The sequence below is a fragment of the Eubalaena glacialis genome, chromosome 11 (assembly GCF_028564815.1).
Source record: "Eubalaena glacialis isolate mEubGla1 chromosome 11, mEubGla1.1.hap2.+ XY, whole genome shotgun sequence".
Classification (NCBI taxonomy): domain Eukaryota; kingdom Metazoa; phylum Chordata; class Mammalia; order Artiodactyla; family Balaenidae; genus Eubalaena; species Eubalaena glacialis.
In genome coordinates this window covers 73,800,867-73,823,458 of record NC_083726.1, presented here as the reverse complement: position 1 = coordinate 73,823,458, position 22,592 = coordinate 73,800,867, and the positions used below count along the sequence as shown (strand labels likewise).

At 37.4% G+C, this 22,592-nt stretch overlaps 1 protein-coding gene across 1 annotated transcript in view; it reads left to right on the top strand.

The window, feature by feature from the left end:
* The first annotated feature begins 16,245 nt into the window (after nt 1-16,245).
* The window catches only part of CNTN1 (contactin 1), a 372,949-nt gene continuing 366,602 nt past the window's right edge, over nt 16,246-22,592 (top strand). The window contains exon 1 of the mRNA XM_061206213.1: nt 16,246-16,314. The gene's annotated coding sequence lies outside the window, so the exon portion shown is untranslated. The remainder of the gene's footprint in view (nt 16,315-22,592) is intronic.

Sequence of the window (22,592 nt, the reverse complement as noted above, 5' to 3'; positions counted from 1 at the left end):
TTCTGAAGATGCCCATTCTAACTGGTGTGAGGTGATACCTCATTGTAGTTTTGATTAGCATTTCTCTAATAATTAGTGATGTTGAGCAGCTTTTCGTGTACCTCTTGGCCATCTGTATGTTTTCTTTGGAGGAATGTCTATTTAGGTCTTCTGCCCGTTTTTTGATTGGGTTGTTTGTTTTTTTGATATTGAACTGCATGTGCTGTTTATGTATTTTGGAGATTAATCCTTTGTCCGTTGATTCATTTGCAAATATTTTCTCCCATTCTGAGGGTTGTCTTTTCATATTGTTTATAATTTCCTTTGCTGTGCAAAAGCTTTTAAGTTTCATTAGGTCCCATTTGTTTATTTTTGTTTTTATTTCCATTACTCTAGGAGGTGGTTCAAAAAAGACCTTGATGTGATTTATGTCAAAGAGTGTTCTTCCTATGTTTTTCTCTGAGTTTTATAGTCTCTGGTCTTACATTTAGGTCTTTCATCTATTTTGAGTTTATTTTTGTGTGTGGTGTTAGAGAGTGTTCTAATTTCATTCTTTTACATGTAGTTGTCCAGTTTTCCCAGCACCACTTATTGAAGAGACTGTCTTTTCTCCATTGTGTATCCTTGCCTCCTTTGTCAGACATTAGTTGACTATAGGTGCGTGGGTTTATCTCTGGGCTTTCTATCCTGTTCCATTGATCTATATGTCTGTTTTTGTGTCAGTACCATATTGTCTTGATGACTGTAGCTTTGTAGTATAGTCTGAAGTCAGAGAGTCTGATTCCTCCAGCTCTGTTTTTTTCACTCAAGGTTTCTTTGGCTATTCAGGGTCTTTTGTGTCTCCATACAAATTTTAAGATTTTTTCTTCTAGTTCTGTAAAAAATGCCATTGGCAATTTGATAGGGATTGCATTGAATCTGTAGATTGCTTTGGATAGTATAGTCATTTTCACACTATTGATTCTTCCCATCCAAGAACATGGTATATCTCTCCATCTCTTTGTGTCATCTTCGATTTCTTTCATCAGTGTCTTATAGTTTTCTGAGTACAGGTCTTTTACCTTCTTAGACAGGTTTATTCCTAGGCATTTTATTTTTTGTTTAACACTTTTGACTTACTGTTTTAAGTGTGTCACATGTACACAGAAGAGAGCTGGGTTTGCTTTATGAGCCAATTTGAAAATCTTTTTCTTTGGTAGGTGAGTGAAGCCTGTTCATATTTATTGATATGATTGATATGTTGCTTCTTTCATATTATTTATAATTACTGTGTCTATTGTGTTATCTTTACTGTACTTCTTTCTGTTTTTTTTGAGTCTTCTTTCCTCTATTTAAAAAATTTCTTTTGGTTATGAGGAAGTTTTATATTTTGTTTTAACTATTGCCTATTCAAGTGTACCTTTTATATTACCTTTAATCTACTTATTTCTTGCTTAATATTTCAGTATGCAGTTTGTGAAATTTAAATGGTAGTCTTTGATTCCCAGCTATTCACTTTAACAATAGTCAATGATCTTAGTCTACTTTCTCCTTTCTTGTTTTCTCCGTCTATTCATTAGTTACATTATTTCTACTTTTTCAGAATATGTAATGTTTACATAGTATTTTTTCACCCATGTACCTAAACCTATATCTAATCCCGTATTAGTTCTACAATTAGATGTACTATATGCTCACCTTCTGTTCTTTTGTAGAAACCTCCCTGAGACAGGCTGGGACCTGGGGCCCTTTGTTGCAGTGCTGCAGTTCTTGCATCTGGACACACCTCTCCTCGAGCAACAAAATATAAAGAAACTGTATGGGACTAAAAATAACTGCATGCATGTGCCATTGGAGTAAATTCTGGACAAAAGATACATAGAGACCAAAAAACCCAACTGCCACTTTTGAAAAGCCTTGAGCAAAAGCAGGGGGTCAGAAGTAAAAGCAGGGTACTGAGCATGACCCCTGCACACAACATCACCTAAGGGGTGGGAAACCACCCAAGCCACCCCTCCGGCCCGACCCCTGGACACATCCCTACCCTTACTCCATATAAGGAACAAGCTCGTGCCTCCCTCAGGGAGCCAGCAAGTAAGGGAACCTGTTGTTTGTTCTTGCTCCCCCCTACTGCAGCAGGGGCCCCAATAAAGCCTTGCCTGAATTTCTTGTCTGGCCTCTAGTCAATTTCTCTTCATTGGGGAAGGCCAAGAACCCTGGCCGGTATGATCCCCAGTCATTATTTGTTTTGATGAAGTTCATCTGGTAGTAGAATCCCAATGAAGAGAGCTCATGGTTACAGTATATCGTGAGTTCCTTCTCATACAAATTTGTTTATTTTTAGAAGCTTGATACTTGAAGTATTGCTTAGCTGGATATAAAATCCTTGGCTCACACTTTTCTTAGACTTTTAAAAATGCTGCTATCCCCTTGCTTTTTATGTTGCTCTTGAAAACTCTGGCACCAGTGTAATGGTTTTGTCCTTATAGTTTGATATTTTTGTCCAGGAATCCTGATGATTTTGCTTTTGTCTTTAAAGCCTAATAGTTTTACTAAGATTTGTCTCAGAGTTTATTGTTCTGAGTCAATTTCCTCAGGTATACAATGGGCCCTTACAGTATGTACATTTAGCATTCTTTTGAAAGTTTTTTTGGATTACATGTTTAAATACTACTTCTGTTAGATTGTTTTGCTTTTCTTCTTCTGAAACTACTTGTATGCATGCTGGGCCTTCTTTGCCTGCTTTCTGTTTCATTCAGTATCTCTCTAATCACTTTTATTTCCTTATCTTACTTCAATTTCTTGGTTATTTTTTTCCTTCTTCAATGTCCCTTGTTAAATTTTCTTTTGAATTTATTATCTTTTAAGTACTTTGTAATTTATTCTTCTTTTCAGAGATGGCTTATCTTTTTGTTAAATTCTTTCCTGAGTTCACTAAACTATGGTTTCTTTCTTCCCTGTGAGGAATTTTTTGGTAGTTATTTTTTACACTATTTCTATTTTTACTTTTTAAATTTTTGTTTCTTGATGTTTTTAAAATTTATTTTTTAACATCTTTATTGGAGTATAATTGTTTTACAATGGTGTGTTAGTTTCTGCTTTATAACAAAGTGAATCAGTTATACATATAAATATATCCCCATATCTCTTCCCTCTTGCATGTCTCTCCCTCCCACCCTCCCTATCCCACCCCTCTAGGTGGTCACATAACACCGAGCTATCTCCCTGTGCTATGCGGCTGCTTCCCACTAACTATTTTACATTTGGTAGTGTATGTATGTCCATGCCACTCTCTCACTTTGTCTCATCTTACCCTTCCCCTTCCCCGTATCCTCAAGTCCATTCTCTAGTAGGTCTGCATCTTTATTCCTGTCTTGCCCCTAGGTTCTTCATGACCATTTTTTTTTTTCTTAGATTACATATATATGTGTTAGCATACAGTATTTGTTTTTCTCTTTCTGACTTACTTCACTCTGTATGACAGACTCTAGGTCCATCCACTTCACTACAAATAACTCAATTTCGTTTCTTTCTATGGCTGAGTAATATTCCATTGTATATATGTGCCACATCTTCTTTATCCATTCATCTGTTGATGGACCCTTAGGTTGCTTCCATGTCCTGGCTATTGTAAATACTGCTGCAATGAGCATTGTGGTACATGACTCTTTTTGAATTATGGTTTTCTCAGGGTATATGCCCAGTAGTAGGATTGCTGCATCATATGGTAGTTCTATTTTTAGTTTTTTAAGGAACCTCCATACTGTTCTCCATAGTGGCTGTATCAATTTACATTCCCACCAACAGTGCAAGAGGGTTCCCTTTTCTCCACATCCTCTCCAGCATTTATGGTTTGTAGATTTTTTGATGATGGCTGTTCTGACTGATATGAGATGATATCTCATTGTTTTTCAGTTTGGTTGCTCTCTTCTTTCTTTTTTTTTTTTTTTTTCCTTTTTATGATTCTTGATTTTTAAAAAATATCTTCAAATTTTTGTTTGAGGATTTAAAATTCAGATTAAAGTGTTGTGTTGCAGTTTTCTGCTGTTTGTATATATTTTTTATTTTTTGAGTAGAAATTTTCTCAACTGAAATTTTTGATTCACATTTTCCTTCTTCTAATAGCTTTGTATGAAATTTGTCTCTTTTTTTTTTTTTCTACTCTTGAGTATCTAATGGACAAGATTCCTGGTTTGAGGGCTACTTCTTTCAGTTTATCAAAATATGTTAGTTAATGGATACTCTTGTTTTTTATGGTGATGATAGAGGGTGACAAGTTGTTTTGTTTTTGCCCCCTTTTGTTTCTACAATCTTATTACTTCCCATTCCCTTCCCCTTTCCTTTCCCTTTACTACCATATCTTCCAAGGGGTACCATTCTTCTCTATTTACCTTTCTCCTGAAGAAGCAGTTCTTCTCTAAGGCTGCTACCTCCCTTTCTTCCCAGTTTTAAGTACCTTCTCAATGGTTGGTGCAGTGAATTTCCAAGTCTCAGACAAATATTTGAGCATTTGGTAATGAAATTTTTTTCTAGGGGTGCTTTTTCTGTATTTCATGAATATACTCTGTCCCTCTTCTCAAGGAATCTCTTATTCTCCACACCCATAGGCATGTAGCTGCAGTGAGAACTTTCTTGGGCTTTGGTACTTATTTCTTCGGTTACAAGTAATTTTAATTTAGTGGTATTCTCAGTCTTCTAATAATGTTGAAAATTTGGATCACATGTTTTATTTGCCTTCCTTATTGCTCTTTTTTGGTTTGGTTTGGTTTGGTTTTGGGGTAGTGTGTGAAGAGATTCACATTTGGCAGTCACCATTATCCTCCATACATAAAGTTTTAAATAGATACTTTTTTTTGAAATTAAAATTGTATCAGAAAATACATGGCAAAGCCTCCATATGTACTGTCCTAGCAAGAAAAATCTCTTAGTCTGCAGGTTATATTCTGAAAATATCCATTTCTTTTTAACAGACCAATATTGTGTTGTTTTCCTGGAAAACCACCTTTCTCTGAATAAGTTAGTATGTTTCAAGAAATGTTTTTCATAAATATATAACAGAAATAAATTAGCGTTAGTATCTCTGGACTCAATCTTGTGATCCTGGTACTTAATCCGGTCAGTTTATGGTTTAATTGAGTAGCTTTTCAGCTCTTCCTTTCCTCCCTTCCCATAAATTAAGCTTAGGCTTACTCTAGGTTCAGGGAAATTTAGTGTGTGGTAGCGGAGTGAAAGTTTGACTACATAAGAAGAAATTATGAGGGCATTTCCATTATTTGAAGGAATTAGTAAATTACTATCATTAGGAAACAAAACACCAGGCTGTTTAATATAAAAGTGTCAGAAGGCTTTTCTTAGATGGACTGTCTGCATCCGTGTAGTGGTAACTAACTCTCCTGAGCCCACCAACTGCCAAAGGAGCAAAACCAAGCAGCCTGCTCTGAGGAGACCAGATGGACAACTTTACAGGACAGTGCATCCAGGGAGAGCTGTCTGTCTGTGACTGGGTGAGTGCTCACCAACAATATTCATTGATTATTTTACTGCGTGCCATGGATATTAAAAAAACAAAAACAGTCACAGTGTCATGATTTTTATTTATGCTAAAATATCTGTTAAGCATGAACCATGTTCCATGCACTGTTCTAGCACTGGAGAGACAGCAGTGAATAAGACAGACCAGGTCCTTCTCCTCATGTAGCATATATCCTGTAGAGAGAAATAAATAAGATAAACAAATAAACATTTAAATGCCAGATATTTTCTACAGTAAAGTGCTATGAAGGAAAAACAATAGTGTGGTATGATAGAGAATCTGAATTAGGGGATGTCCTTCACGAGTGTTATCACAGAAGTCTTCTCTGAGAGATGACATTTAAGATTAGACTTTTTATTAATTTTTATTGGAGCATGGTTGCTTTACAATGTTGTGTTAGCCGCCACTGCACAACAAAATGAATCAGCCATACACATACGGATATCCCCTCCCTTTTGGACTTCCCTCCCATTTAGGTTACCACAGTGCATTAGGTAGAGTTCCCTGTGCTATACAGTATGATTAGACTTGAAAACTCATAGAAAGCTAATCATATGAAGAACCAGAAGAGCTTCTTAGAAAAAAAGAACAGCAACTGAGTTTGGCTCATTTAAAGAACAGAATTTAAGGAACAGCCAGTATGGCTGGAACATATTAAGCAAAAAACTGAGTGATCTGAGATGTCAGAGAGGTAGAGCGGAGACAGACATATGTAATGGAAAAATAATTGGACATTTGGACTGTAATGCAAGGCCATCAGAGAATTTAAAATGAGGGAAGACTTTAATGGGAGGGGACTTTCAGAATATGAGGGCATCCTCTGGTGGAGGAATCTAGCTCCAACAACCCTGGATCTCCCATCAACTCTGTTGACCTCTTCTACACATCCTTTCCAAAGAATTGTGGAGCACATAAAAACTTCAGTCCCCACTCATGATTTTCAAGCCCACAGTCCAAATGAACCACTATAACGTCTTTTTCCTTTGTATATGACTTGACCTATGTCCTTTGAGTTCATACTAGAAATCTGCTAGTCAACAAAGGAATTCTTGATACTGTAAGAACTACCTATTTAACCTAGAGTGACTAATAAGGTTGTAAAGTGCAATGGCAACATAGAAAATATTCAGACATTCAGGTAAACTGGGAAAGTAGGTTAAGTGGTTTCTAGCCATATACATATGATTAACATATATACATATATTTTAAATATATAAAATATGTCATGTATATACATGTATGTCTAATATATATGAAATATATGATATATATATCAACTCCCCCAGATAGAAAACCAGTTGGAGAGGAGTCCCGGCTTTGAGCCAATTTTTTTCAATGTCAAATGGTACAGATTTTTGGGAAAAGAAATAATTATGTCCACATAAAGGTTAAAGTAAAATTTCTTTTAAGCAGAGATTCTCATTTGGTAATTGGATGGCAGTGAAATGCTCAGATTTACTGGTAGTAGGTCATAATTTCCTCTTAAGCTATGCTTTGTGCTTTTTTGTGTACTGAGGTACTTATGCTGTATGTTCCTCATATTATTACTGAATACTCAAAGGAAGGGCAATAACACTAATGAAATGGCATTTCTGACTTAATTTTCCTCAAAAACAAACAAATTGTCTTCAATTCAGAGTCCCAAAATATAAATTTTACACATTCTCTCTTTGTCTAGATGGATTTATATTTTTTGGTTCTTTTATCAGCAAATTGCCATGTTTCTCATAATTAACTTTCAAGGTCATAGTTCATTAAGGTAAAACATGATTTATATGTTCTTTTCATAGTGAGTAACTATTAATGTGATCCTAAAAAAAAATCTACGCTTTCCATTTCAAATATAAGCAAACTAAAAAATTGCAATTTTTAACTATAAAACTGTATCTATGCTATTCCTTACCTTCCGTCTAGTTAATTTATATTTGTTTTTAAAGCTTGAATTCATTTGCCACTTTCCTTGAAGACTTCTCAGATAACATGTAACAGAAGGTAGAAGGGAGTAACTTCCTTTTTCTTTAGTTCTTACCAGGATTCCCAATCAACCAAATATAGCCTTTGCCTTCAAGAAGCTTTTTATTTGTAATGAAGAGAGATATACCAGCAAAAGCCTACAATAAAATGTTATAGTATCATAATAAATTTATTTGTAAAACATAGATGTACAGAAGAGAAGTAACTGTATCTGGGTGTGGGTGTGAGAAGAGAGCTTGGGTTTCAAAAAAGAAATAGCAGCTAACACAGTTTTGGAGAATACACGGGAGTTTATCTGTTTGAAAACAGTCTGGGTAGGGAAGAGGGAAGAATAGTTCACAGGTTGAGAGAACACTGGATGTGAAGACAGGGTCAAACAAAAAGTATGGTATTATGGGTGCTCTGTTTTGTTTGTGTTCCTAATTCTTCATCCTTTTTTTTTCCCCCCACAGGCAACAAACGTTTTGTGAGTACCTATTATGTCCCATGGACTGTTTGTTCTAGAAATGAGCACACAACACTGAACAAAAGAGAGTCAATTTAAGCCCTAGTGGAGATTAAATTCTAGAGAGAAGTAAGGGCATATTCTGCAAGACAGGCAATAAACCAAAGGAATACAAAAGATGTATAGTATTGTAGTTGATGAAAAGTGGCACTGAGGAATAAGAGGTAGGGAAGAAAACAGGAGGGATGTCAATTTTAAATGAGGCAATCAGGGGTAGGCTTATTAAGAAGATAACATTTTAATAAAAATCTGAAAGAATTTATACAGAAAACAAGGAAGGACATTTCAGGAAGTGAGATCAGCAAGTGCAAAGCACTTACCATTGGAGTGTGCCTCATTTATTGGAAGAATAGCAAGGAGGCCAATGAAGTTCCAGTCCATTTTGTATTCTCTTCATCATTATGCTTTAGGCATCATCAAATTCTCTCAATTCTTAAGCATGACTTGCTATTTTACAGTATATATCTTTCACATTCTTTTTCCAACTAAGAATAGCTTCTTAAACTCTGGATACTGACAATTCTTCTTTTAAAAGTCCACCTAAACATCATCTTGTTTTTCCTCTCTCAGACATACTGAGATTCTGTTTTCATAATGTTCCTTTGTGCCACTAAACAAGATAATTATTTCAGTTTGGGTATTTTGAGTTTTATGTGATTTTCAATCATCCAAGTAGAAAAATTTACTAGAGAAATGGATTTGTGAGTCTGCAATGCAGAGTATGTCCAATGTTGGAGACAGAGATTTAAAAAATTATCTTATAGGAGGATGTTAGAACCAGAAGAACTTATAATATCACACATTAGAAAAGGTAAAGAGATAAAAGAGTCAAGAACTGGGTATACAATTATTCGTTAAATTAATATTGAGAGAAACAGAGAGAAAGAGAAAAAGAATTTGGGGAAGGAGCTTTAGAGTTCTTAGAGAACTGGGAAGAGAACCAGGAAAGAATTTAAAAGGTAATAAGGATATGTGAGGGCCACAATGGCAAATTTTCAGTTCTCAAGGTCTTGTACTGTAATTAGAGGGAAATGCAGGGTCAGAGTAATTTTTCATGAAAGAGACTTAAACATGCTTTTACAAAAGGTGGAGGTCTAGAAAAATGGATATTGTCAGGATAAGAGATATAAATGACAACTGCTGAAAAGGAGACAGGAGGAGGAAGGTGGAGAAGAAAACAATATTTTTGGTTATAATTGAAACTAGTCAGCCTTCATTCAGAACATCCATGAAAATTCAGGAAAAGTCTGTAGTTACAAAAGCCTAGTAGACTAATAATATCAAACAATAATTTGCCAGTTTCTGGATAGATGATTTCTTTTCAACTTTTATGTCTCTTAACTTTTTATAGTTTCTATAATAAGCATAATGATTTATTACATTATGTTAGATTATCCAGGAAACTGATTCTAGAATCAAACTTTGTGTGCAGAAAATTTGGGGTGGGGGGTAAGTGTCTATTTAGACAAATTTTCTTTTTTACCCTCGAGCATAGTTGTAGCAGAAGTTTTAAAATCTTCGTCTGCTAATTCAAATATCCGCCTCTACTCTTACGTATGTCACCTTTTCCTGTTGTTTTTTTTTTTCTTTCCTTTTTTTTTTTTCTTTTTGGAGGAGGGGTATCAGGAGCAGACAGGTTTGTCTAGTTATTTTAGATTATATCCTGGACATTGTGACAATACATTGTGGAGATTCTGGATTCTTTTTTCTTTCTTTCTTTTTTTTTTTTTTTTTTTGAAGAGTATTAATATGGTTCACTTTTTGTTTTAGAAGGCAGTTACCTTAGCTGAACTCAAACTTCAAACTCTGTGCCCCGTTTGGCAGGCAGCAGTTGAAATTTCTGGTAAGTTCTTATACTAGTTTCCTTTGGCTACTGTAACAAATTATCACCACAACAAAACAAAACAATTATCTTCTCACTTAAAACCACAAAATTTATTTTCTCACAGTTTGGAAGTCCAGAATGTCCAAATCAGTATCATTGGGTCAGGATCAATGTGTCAGCATGGCCACCCTCCTTCCAGAGGATTTAGGGAGTATATGTTCCTTGCTCCTTCCAGGTTTTGGTGGCTTTGAGAATTCCTTGGAATATGGCTGCATCCCTCCAAATTTCAAGGCCAGAATTCTCAAATCTCTCTCTCTGCTCTGTCTTCGCATGTCATCTGCTCTGTGCATAGTAAAATCTCACTCTGTCTCCCTCTTATAAGGATACATGTGATTGCATTTAGGATGGATCAGGATAACCTGAGATAATCTTCCCATCTCAAGATCCTTAATCACATCTGCAAACACTTTGCCATACAAGGTAACATTCACAGGTTCCAGAGATTAAAGAGCATTATTCCGTCTACTACAGTCCTGTTAGCCTTATTTGGGCTGCTTGGAGTCTGCCCTGTGTATCCACAGTTCAGAAGTCAGTTTAAAATTTGGCTTATACTCTCAATTGAGGGCTCTCTCCTTCTGTATCTCTCCTTTCTGTGATTTCCCTCTCTCTCATTTTCTTTGTTCCATCATTATCCAGAACTCTGTCCTCTGGTTCTTTAAACCAGAAAAAAATTTTTTTTTTTAGATTTATCATGTTGTCTTCTGATTCTTCAAGGCAGAAAGGTTTTATTTATTTGTGTATTTATTTATTTTAGTTTTATCCATCCTGCTTGGAACATACTGGAACCTTTCCTCAAGACCAAAGCTGTATAAAATGGGAAATTCACTCTCTGTCATTTCCCTTTCCCAAGTGTAGACATCTTGTCAAGTTATGCCTGCTTTTGGCTATTTTCCAGTGGCCTCAAACAGGTTTTATTTTTTCTTTTTGCCAGAGCTTATCATTTGTACCTATATGGAGGATGGTTCCACAATAGCTATTCCTCTGTCACCAGAAGCTGAACTTCTATGTTTTTTTAATAGTACATGGGACTTTCACCAAAAATGCCTTATAACTCTGTATTATAAACAAAGCTTCAATAAATTGCCAAAGGTTGAAATCCTTTCAGAATATTTTTCTGACAACAATAAAATTAAACTAAAAATTTCAAACAAAGAGATAAGTACCCGAAATGACTATAAACTAAACAACGTACTTTAAAATTATCTTTGGATCAAAATACATGAAAAACAGAAAAAACAGAGTTTAGAAAATATTTGAACTGAATGATAATGAAGATAAGACATATTAAAACTTGTCAGATACACTAGAGCACTGCTTAGAGAAAATATTATAGCACTGAAGGCAAATACTAAAAAAAAGAGAAAGGCTGAAAAATCAATGACATATACTTGGATATCGAGAATAGAGAAGAACGCCAAATCAAAATTGAGTGAAGTAAGAGAAAGGAAGTAATAGAGGTAAGAGCAGAAATCAATAGAATACAAAACAAACATACAATAGAATAAAATAATAAAGCCAGAATTGATATTTGAAATGATTAATAAAATTTCTAAACACTGGAACACTGACTAGTGAAAAAACACTATTTATCAAAATTAAGAATGAAAATTGGATTGTATATACAAATCTAATATATATTAAACACATAATAAGGGATATTATGAATAATTTGAGGACAATAAATTTGGATAAAATTGACAAATTCATTCCTTTGTTCTTTTCCTCTTGCTTTTTTTTTTTTTTTTAAAAGAATCATATATATAATTTTTTGCTCTGGTGCCCAGAGTTTTATTTTCTGTTATTTTTTAAAATATTTATTTATTTATCTATTTGGCTGTATCGGGTCTTAGTTGCAGCATGTGGGATCTTTCGTTGTGTTGCACAGGCTCAGTAGTTGTGCTGCTCAGGCTCTCTAGTTGTGGTGTGTGGGCTCTAGAGCACGTGGGCTTAGCTGCCCCAGGACATGTGGGATATTAGTTCCCCGAACCTGCCTCCCCTGCATTGGAAAGTGGATTCTTAACCACTGGACCACCATGGAAGTCCCCCCCCCCCACCTTGCTTCTTTTGGTTGTTTTGAGGGTAGGATATATATTTGGGTAGATGACCTTTTATAAAGATGCTGATACTATATTCTTAGCAAATAGTTTTGTATTGTGCAACTTTGCCCCTCATCTTATGGCATAGGAAACTGAGGTTTAAAGTCCAGTCTCTATCCTCTCAGTTAGTTACTAGAGTAGAACGAAGGTCTCTTAACACCCTGTTCTATGGTCCTATGTCCACCTCAGATGGTGAAGGTGTCCATCATTTCAAGGACATACTGAAGAAAACAGAATTTTCAGTATCTATAACAGCAGTTAGGAAAGAAGGGAAAGGACATGCTAATTAAGGTTGTCAGTGAGAGTTCATAATTGTATCTGACTGCCTGCTCTCCATGAAGAGAGATTGAAGGTACAATTTAATAACTGAATTGAGAATTGGCCCCTCCTTATGAGTTCCTTGAGTTGAAAGAATTTGGAGGACATATTGGCTATAAATTAAGGAGTAACACGCTCTTTTGTTGCATTACACATTGATTCTTATTATACAAATTAAGCAATATTAAAGAGAAATAGTTGACTTTATTGTGAAACAATGGAATCTGTGTGAAGATATCCTTGCAATGCTAGCACGTGGCTTTTTTGTAAATCTGACCTTCTGGTGCACAGCAGTCACTGACAAAACAAAAAAATAATCTATTCTTACTCTTAACCTCCAAAAAGATTGCAGTGGTTCTGGGTGGGTAGCAAGCTGCTGCTGTTGACTGTATCTCTAGTCTTTAGCACTTGAAAACTATCTGCCCAGCCTGCTTCCCGCCACGTAGTACTGACAGTGTGTGTGTGGGTGTGGATGTGGGTGTGGGTGTGGGTGTGCATGCACACGCATCCCTTTGCCTGTGTTCCCAATCGGCTCTGTAAAAGCTAGGTCAGTGGGCTGATGTGATCTTCCTTGAGATGCTGCAGGCTGGGTTTAGCATGACTGTCTTCAAACCAGTTTCTGCTGTGTTAAGTTTGCTTGAAATTTTGATTGGAAAAGCCCTTTTTTTCTTACTCTCCCACCTCTTTCCCATAACAGGCTGTTAGCAACTGTTCTCCTGGGAAGCTTCAAAGTGAGGAAATGGTGGGTTGAGCAGAGGAGAAAGAAAAGGAATACATGCTGTGGAAAGCTGTACTGTTGCTGTAGTTTCCTTTCCTCTCACTGAGATTTAATCACTGGTTGGAGAAAATTGGAATGTTTCAATAATGAGGGCCAGTGCAGGGTGGAAGAAGGAGAGGATGGCAGGAGAATTCAATAATAGGGCCAAGGGGAGATTAGAAATGTAATGCCCAGTAAATTGTGCTATGGAACTCTGCCAGTGATTAGGGAAGCAGAGCCATCCAGGGAACAAGGCAAATTTTCCTAGTGTTTCTTTTGAAGATTTGCAAATAATACCAGGCTGCCAGATAAGGGAGATTGAGACATGTTTCTGCAGTTCTCTTCTTCCTCACTTTAGAGACAATGTGTGCTAGAGGCAATCTGCCTAGCTGACCACCCATTTCCATCAGCTTTCTTTATACTCCCACACCAGCCCCAGTTACCCTGATCCCAATCTCGTGAGGCAGACTCCAAACTTTAAAGCAAACTGAGTCTCAGATACCGATTATGCCCTGCTTAATTTCCAGTTAAAATGGCATGCTTTCATATATATTTATAGATGCTGGAAGATGAGTATACCATTGTGTCTGTTCTGAAAACTTCAATAGACTGTGTGGTTTGGGGAGGAGAACGGCTAAGAACTCTCCTGGACGAGATATACCAGAAAAATGTATTGTTCATTGAGGTGGAAAAAGTAAGGAACTGGGTTCTAGAGCCAGCTTTGCCCCTAACTAGATACACAACCTTGGGCAAGTTATAATGCCTGAATCTCTTCTTCATAGAATAATGGGTGGAAATTGATGACTTCTAATGTTCTTTAAACTTTCATATTTTGTAAGGCACGTATTCATCAATAAGTATATGTTGGATATTTCCTACATATGAAGCATTCTATACACAACTATTTTTTATTACCTTTTGTTTCAAAGGAATACATTTCCATGGCTACTTCAATTTCCTCAATTGTGAAATGGGGCTAATAATGACTCTCCTTCTTACTTAAGAACATAAATGGGGATTGTATCTGAAAGTGATTTGGAAAATGTAAAATGCTCTGTAGCAGATATTTCTGATATATTCACATACGTAATAAACATGTATTCCAGGAACAGATATGGAAGTTTTGCTCTCTGACATGATAACCAATAACCTGGAGACAATTTGCTTTATCTGAAAATATATAAGGCGCCTATGACCAGATGGACTTAACCTAATACTGTTCCCAAGTTGTCTGTGTGCATATGTGTGTGGGCACCACACCAGCTTGCCTATTTCATTTTTCACTAATATTTGTTGAAGAAATGAAGGAATGAAAGAATGAGGATAGAATAATTTAGTAATCCCATGCTAACCTCAATGCTCAGTGGTTTTCCTTGATACTCTGCCTTCTCACTGCTTAAGTCTAGAGGAGGGTGTGCTATAGTTCATTGTGACTCAAAATAATCTATGCTCAGGGATCAAAAGATGTTAGTGTTGATTATACACACTTCCTCTACAATATTTTACTGTCTTAATTGCTTCTTGAATCCCTTTTTGATAAGTTCAATGTATTATTCTTACTTCATTCCCTAACACCTAACACAGCGTGTGGTACAGATTAAGTGCTCAGTAAATGCAGTAAGTCATGAACAATTTGTCCAATTCAATGGAACAACTGGTGTGGGTGCATAGGTGGAGGCATAAGACTAACAGGAATATTATGTAGAAACATGAATGATGGGATCTTGAAACTTGCCATTACATTTTAGTTATTTCTATTCAGTGTTAAGAGGGTTTCTGACATAAGAGTCTTATCTATTGTTCACTATAAATTATCTCTAAGATTCCTTCTGACTTCCAAATACATTAATCTGATTCCTCCAGTTTCATGAAGAGAACATTGAAGAGTCTGGCTTAACAGTGATAACAACCATACGCACTAAGTGCCTACACTTGTTTAACATTTGATAACAATGTCATCTCCACAGTTGTCCAGTGAGCCACGTCCATCATAAGCTCTTTGAGGATGGGAGCTCAGTCATGCTCAGCACTAGTTAAGACAGCTACTTAATTTAGGTGGATGAGGAACTTGGCTATTTGCAGAAAGGAAGCAGCCTGTGAGGGAGAAGACTGTTTCCTTATATGGCATTAGAATAAGACACCTCCCTACCCCCAATTTTACTTGTGATTTTCTATGATTATTCCTCATCTAAGAAGTCCCTTGAATTCCACAGCTTTCTGACTCCACCTGGACCAGTGGCAGAGATGGAATGTGGGCAGAAAATGGTTTTACCCTGGTCCTCCTTCACCTAAAAGACAAGCTTGGGATCATATAGATTTGGGTTGGCTTATCCATCCTCTGCTCCTCAGGGTTTGAGCACAAAAGAAATGATGGCCCAGTATCAGAAGAAAGGGAACAGATTGATTAGTCAGCCTGGTAGTGATTGTTTGAAGACTTTTGCCACCAAATGAACTGCCCAAGTCAAGTCTCTTATGCAGTTTGGCTTTAATTGCCTTCTTTTACTCTTTTTTGAGAGGTTATTATCGTAACACTTTTCCATCGAAAACAGTGTTCCTACCAGCGGGTATTTTGGAGTCTCCCTGCGCTACATAATAAGCAGTTCAACATTTTCTCCACATGAAATACTGCCATGTTACATATAGGGGAAAGAATGGAAACTTGAAATAAAATCCTCATGTTTTTTCTTTTTTTCATGATTTTTTTTCACTTAATTATATGTATTTTTCTATTTTGCTTCATTCGTTACCGAAGTGCGTGCCTCTCTGTCGAGGCACTCACTGCTCCTGATATTTTCGCCTGTCAAATCTCCCAGAGCAGATGGTCCCTTCAGGGAAGCTCTGGAAAGTGCTGGGTGTCTGGTTCTGGCTGGTCCCTCCCTCCCTCTTGGGGTCTCAGATGACAAGTCAACAAACCAGTTTCCCTCCTCTTAGGGGTCATTGATCCAGTAGCAGTAGGGTTTGGTTCCGGGGACTGCAGAGACCCTTTGCGGTTGGGTTTAGCAGCTACCCGGGTCCGCAGCGAGCCCTAGTCCTGGCGTGAGAGTGACATTCCGCCTGTCCAATCAGAGCCTCGGTTTTCTCTCCGGCGCCCGCCCCAGTTCCCTCGCCGCCCCAATAAGCGCTCTAAAAGGCAGGGCTTCTGCTGTCAAGTAGCTGGGGTGGGCTCGGCCGAGGCGAGGAGGGGCGCCGGGTGGGGAGATGCTCTCCCAGGTGTCTGTGGCGGAAGTGGGAAACCTGTAGGTTATGGTCCAGCTGTGCCGCGCCAAGGCGAGCAGGAGCAGGGAACAGGTAGGAGGCAGGACTTGCCCTTCTTTGCAGACAGAATAAAGAATGCGTGTTTTCCTGCTGCTGTTGCCTCCCTTCCCCTTCCCCCAGCCCCGACCCGCCCTCGTCACCCCCAGATCTCCTGTAGTCGCCGCAGCTCTCGTCGAGAAGGACGGCAGGAAAGACTGGGTGGAGGGTGTGTGGTGCTGGGAAGGAGGGTTACGGGATGCCGGAGCCCGGGGTGACGGGCGGGGCAGGGCGGCAGTACTATGGGAGAGGGGACCGAGCCCCCTCTCCGTCTCGTCAACTTTCCTCTCGGAGGCTGCGGCCGCCACCGCCGGCGACTCGCCCAAGGGATGCCAAGGCGACCTGGCAGGGGAGGGTCTGGGAGAGCAGACCTGTCAGCAGCAGGGAACCTGCAGGTCTTCCTAAATCGAGAAGAGAAGAGCATCTGCTTCTCCCCACGCCTGTCCGCACCCACTCGTTTCCCTTCTCCTCCCTTGCCTCTAGACTAGTACAACCCTGAAAAACTGGGAATGATTGCGCTGAGGGGAAGAAGGACTTGTATGTTCCCTGGCCCCTGTTAAGAACCGGCTCCTTTCGGGAGTGGGGGGTTGGGAAAAAAGCCTGCAACTCGCAGGGCATTTTCCAGTTAATTACGTCTCCACTGAGAAGACATCAGCCCTTCTCCCCTATCTGCGGCAGACTGAGGAGGGGAGAGGCAAGGAAGGCTTGGCTTCTTCTCTCCCAGCCTGACGCTGTTTATCGGAAACCACCTTCTCGCCTAGTTCCTAAAAGATGGGTTTATCCTGGGGGATTTGCGGAGAGTCAAGTAATCGTGCCGGAATGGGCTCCCAGGGGCTGCAAGGCAGCCTCCTTGGGTGACCGCATCTGGGTAGTAGGTGTTGGCCCAGTGCCGTTTCCTGCCGGAGTCAGACTGCTGGAAGCAGTAAGCAGAAGAATTGCAGGGAAATTAGACGCTGCATCACTCTCAGCGACTGATGACACCCTGCTTTGACAATTGCTGAAACATTCGGGTGATGGGAAGGGGGGTGAGGGGAGAAGTTGCAACCTTTTCTCATTTATTCATGCCACATCCAGCATGGGCATTTGTACACGTACTTGTGTGTGCATATCTCCAAGGTGGAGCTATATATAGCTCCTGCTCACCCAGCCCTGTTTGCCTGCTGCTGAGCAGGCTGCCTTGGTCTTCTGAAGCAATCTGGAAGCACTGAGTGGGAGGGGAAAGAGGGAATCAAATTCTCCATTAGGGGAAAAGCCTGAGAAGATGCACTCAGACTGAGGAACCCTTGCATGAAATAATGTTTCTGTATTGCACGTGAAGATCAATATTTCCAAATATTATTTTGAATACATTCTTAGAGTGCTATTTGATCTTCATCTATTTCCCTGCATTTTTCAGCTTCACAGTGTACACATGAGCCTTATCAGCCTGAAATGTAGCACATATATCAAATAAATATGAGTCATATGTGGGATATTTTATTAAATTCATCAGAGTGTAATGGTTTCCCTATGCCTGTACCTTGGTTGTTCGGTGGTAAATTTATTTGGGTAGTAACTCACAGCTGGCAGCATTAGGGGATCTGGGGGAAAATCCCAGATCCACCCACTTTATAGGATATAGAACTAAGGGACCTTTGGAATCTTGGAGGGTAATTTTGTTAAATTTCTTTGTACAAATTTTACTTGTGGACCTGATATTTAAACTTGTGCTGCTGTTTTATATCATATCTATTTGCACGACATGGACTTTCTTTTATAGATGCATGTGCATTTATTTTTCCCATTGCCTGGAATTAGTTAATCTTGATGAAAACCTTTATTTTCTTAGAGGAGAAAACTAAGATTTAGAGGACATAAGTAATTTGTTTAAAATCTTCTGAAAGTCCACTATTTCAACCCTAATATTCCAACAACCTACTGTGAATTAATTGCATGGCAGTTTACCATCAAATAGAATTCTTCAGTTTCCCATGGTTTTTGGTCCTGGTAACAATATTTGATCAATATTGATACAGTATAGACCAAGGTTATTCAGTTATTCAGACACTGTCTGTTTTGTTGCTTGACCATTATTTGTATGTCTGATTTGTCTTCTAATTAGGCAGTTAGTACTTTGCAGAAAAACACCATGACCTACATTTTGTATAGCCTACAGTTCTAAGTAGGCTCAAATATTCTCACTGAGGAAGTATCATCATAAGGAATTGTTTGGATGGATGCAGCAATGATTTTGGATGCAGCAATTTATTGATAGAAGGCTATGTGTTGAGAACTACTTTTGGAAGGTTCCTTTGGCTCCATTGTCTTCTCCATGAGCAGGAATGAATGACATGAGGCATTTCTATATCCTTCCACAGAATGATTCTATTTCCTAGTAGAGGTTATGACTGTGTACAGGTTATTCTATATATACTCTCATATCTTCTTCCCCTTGAGACCAAGTTGAAAGATAGACAATCCATATTTCTCTACATGAAGCATGCCATGCCATGTGCCTTATTTTTAAAAAAGTGATCGACAGGGTCCATCCATTTCTACAGATAAATTGGCCATGATCTATGTCATATCAAGAACCAATCCTCTCTAAGTCATCAGTAAGTTCTTCTTCAAGTCCAGTATTCATTTTCTTTTTATTGGTACATTCATTTTTCTTCCCTTTTGATCTGCCATTTCTGCTGTATTGTCCATTTCCTCCTTGAAATTTTACTTCTTCGTACCACAATGATCTGATGTCATAATTATTCTCTTACTTTTTATAACCCTGTCTTTGTGCCCCTCTTATGTCTTCTTCCTGCTCCTAGCTTTCAAATGAATCCCCCAAATGGATGACAATTTTATTAGAAATAAAACTTTCCTTTGCATTTCCATTTCTATTCTCTCTTCCATGAGTCATTCCAAAATATTATCCTGGTGGCTAAGAGCACAGGTATTAGAAGGAAGCCTAGATGTGTTAATATTCATATATCACTAGGCAGAAAAGTGAATGTCAGTAAGTCAATTGGAAATTACAACAGCACTTATCTCAGAGATTTTTGTGGGATATTTTTCAAGTATTAAGTGAGATAATGCATGTAACATTTAAAATAGGTATTGGCCCATAGTAATTACTCATAAGCAATAGCTATTAGTAGTAGAAATACTGTTTACAGTAATGATAATGTACATACTGACAACCATTTTTTGCTTTCCCCCCATCAGTTGTCATCACCCTTAAGTTGGTTTTTAGCAAAGGATACTGCAGTTTTCTAGGCTTTTCTGATTTGTGATCAGTTTTATTTATTTATTTTTTAGATTTCGTTTTCTCTACCTCCAAATGCCTACCATCCATTCAGTAATAAATTTATTCATTTCTATTCTCAACCTAATTTGTATTTTTCTCTGTTTTCCTTAATACCAGTTTCATCTGTCATTGCATGCCTCCATTAGTGCAGTTATCAAATATCCCAGTGTATAAGTTTCTCTGCTTTAATCTAAGATGTCAGATATTATTATTGGTATAATATATTTTTAATGTCTCTTATTGATTCAATTCTGCTTTGAAACTTTCACTGTGCTTTACTTTGTATAGTTTTTTTAAAATTTTATTTATGTATTTTTTTGTTTATTTTTTTATTATTATTTGTTTTTTAAACATCTTTATTGGAGTATAATTGCTTTACAATGGTGTGTTAGTTTCTGCTTTATAACAAAGTAAATCAGTTATACATATACATATGTTCCCATATCTCTTCCCTCTTGCATCTCCCTCCCTCCCGACTTTGTATCTTGAAGAGCACTGGCTTTGGAGAAAGAATACCTGGGTTCAAATCCTGAGAACAGGACTTACCAGTTGTGTGAACTTGGAAATGTAGCAGGTGGAGGAATGGGGCATTATTTTACTATGGTTGTCTGGATGACTTACTGTGTAAAGTTGTATTTGAAAGTATATTCATTTAATATTACATTTAAATAACATTTTTATGATTATAAGGAAATACGGGATCATTCAAGAAAAATTGGAAATAAAATATAATTCCATCATCATGCACAGAGATCCACTATCAACCTTATAGTTTTATTTCTATGAATATGCATAGGTATTTTAAATTTACAGATTTGAAATTAGAGTGAATATTCATTTTGACATTCAGCTTTTTTCTCACTTAACATCATACCATAAATATTAATTTATTTTATTTAATATTCTTACTAACCATGTTTTTTTATGGCTGCCAAAAAATTTTTATATAGAGCTTTTAGATAGTTTCCAGTTTTTCACACTCATGGAAATGAACATAAATATTCATTAATCTTTACCTTTCTGACCATTTCCTTACAGTAACTTCTTAGATGTTACTGGATCAAACATATAAATATTTCCAGACTCCTAATGCTTATAGCCAAATTGCCCCAGCAAAAAAATTTGTACAGAAATTGGTACTCAGTTTAAGCTGATTTGGCAATAGTCTTATTAATACTTGGTACTGTGGTTAAAACAATTGCGACTATTTTGATAGCAGAAATTAGGTATCTAGTTATTCTTTGAGTTGTGTTTCTATGATTTTGAATGAGTTTAAGAAATGTTTTCATTTCTCAAATTGTTTATCTGCTCTTTGTATTTCTTAATTTGTGGATTTCATTTGACTATTTCTTTATTGGGGTATTCATAGTTTCTTCATATAATTAGAAATCTGTTGTAAACTGTGAAAATTTTCCTCACCCTGTTTTTTTTGCCTTTAATTTTTTATGTGTTGAACACACAGAAATTTGTAACCTTACTGTAGTTTAATCTATAAATCTATTTGCAGTAATATCTTTCATTTCTTTAATGCTCAGAAAACTTTCTGCTACCTGACAAAGAATTGAACATAAAAGCACACATTTGAGGGTGCTATTGCTGAACTTCTTTTCTTCTTTGAAGTAGTATTTGGCTTATGTATATCGTGTATCTCTGTGTGAAATGGCTCCTGGGGACATAAATACACTTACAGTCTATTGAGATCCCATTATTATTTATGTGACTTTCCCATGAAGTGAATAGTACCTTTATTCTTTCTGAGCTACTGTTGTCCATTTTAAAAATGCCACAGGGAAAAATGTACTATGGAAGATATTAAAGACCAGGTTACTCCGCCAGAGCAGGGCACACTGTTTGCACAATTATCTGAATGACTCAGGCACTAAATCTGCTTTTGCCAGGATTATCCAGATGGTCCTTAATTCACTGGATAATTGCTCACCCCTGTACTTGATTTTGATGATATAGACTGACTCTGTCATCACTTTTCCTGCACTGTTTTATTTGTTGCTATTCTCTAAATGCTTAGGGTTTTTCACATTCATCTCTCTTCATGAGGGGAAGTTTCTATGGTCCTAAGAGCACACGTTTTAGAGTTATGTAGAGCTTTGCACAAAACCTAGCTCAGCCACTTACAAACTGTGTGATTTGGGGCAAGTTACTTAATTTCTTTAAGCCTTTGTTTCCTGTGTAGGAAATGAGGATATTCTGAGGATATTCAGAGTTCAGAGCCCCTACTTCAGTCCCCCTCTCTGTAGTCTTCTCAAGAACATTCTCCACACTATAATCAATTGCCTTTCTGAAACCAATCTCAACAAGTGCCTCCTCTGCTGAAAAATTTTTAATAGAGCTCTCTCTCTCTTTCTCTTTTTAACAACAAGATGCCGGAAGTCCTTTAGGTTGTACTTAAATTCCTTTACTAAATGGTCCTTGTTTACTTCTCTAAATTCATTTCCTCATTATTCCAGTCTCTTTTGTCTCCAATCTCCCACAATGCCAATCACATTAAACTGTTTGCATTTCCCCTTATTCATCATATATTTTTCTCTCTTTTCTCAAACTCCACTTCCCCTCCATATTCTATTTTCTGCCAGACATCACCTGTCTCCTTGTCTGCCCTGTAGTTGATCTGCCTAACCTCTTCAAGGCTCAGGTCAGCTGCCACCATCTTAAGGAGGACTTCTCTGAACTTCCAGGCTGAGTTTTTTGTAAGCCCTTGAAGACAGAGACAATGCCGTATTCCTCTTTGTGCCCAATGAAGACCTTGACATATATTTTCTGAAGAAATGAATTAAAGAAGGTTAAGATTAAACACCTTTTTAAGATTTCAACAAGTTAAGAATTTATATCTCTACCTTGGAAACCAAGAAATAAAACTAGAAGCTATGTCAATCTTCTTAATTTGTCAAGGATTAACTTCCTGGTTTTGTTGATTTATACAGCAAGATAGGTAAAAGAGAGTCTTTTAGTAAGCAATTTGTCAAGATAAGACATGTCT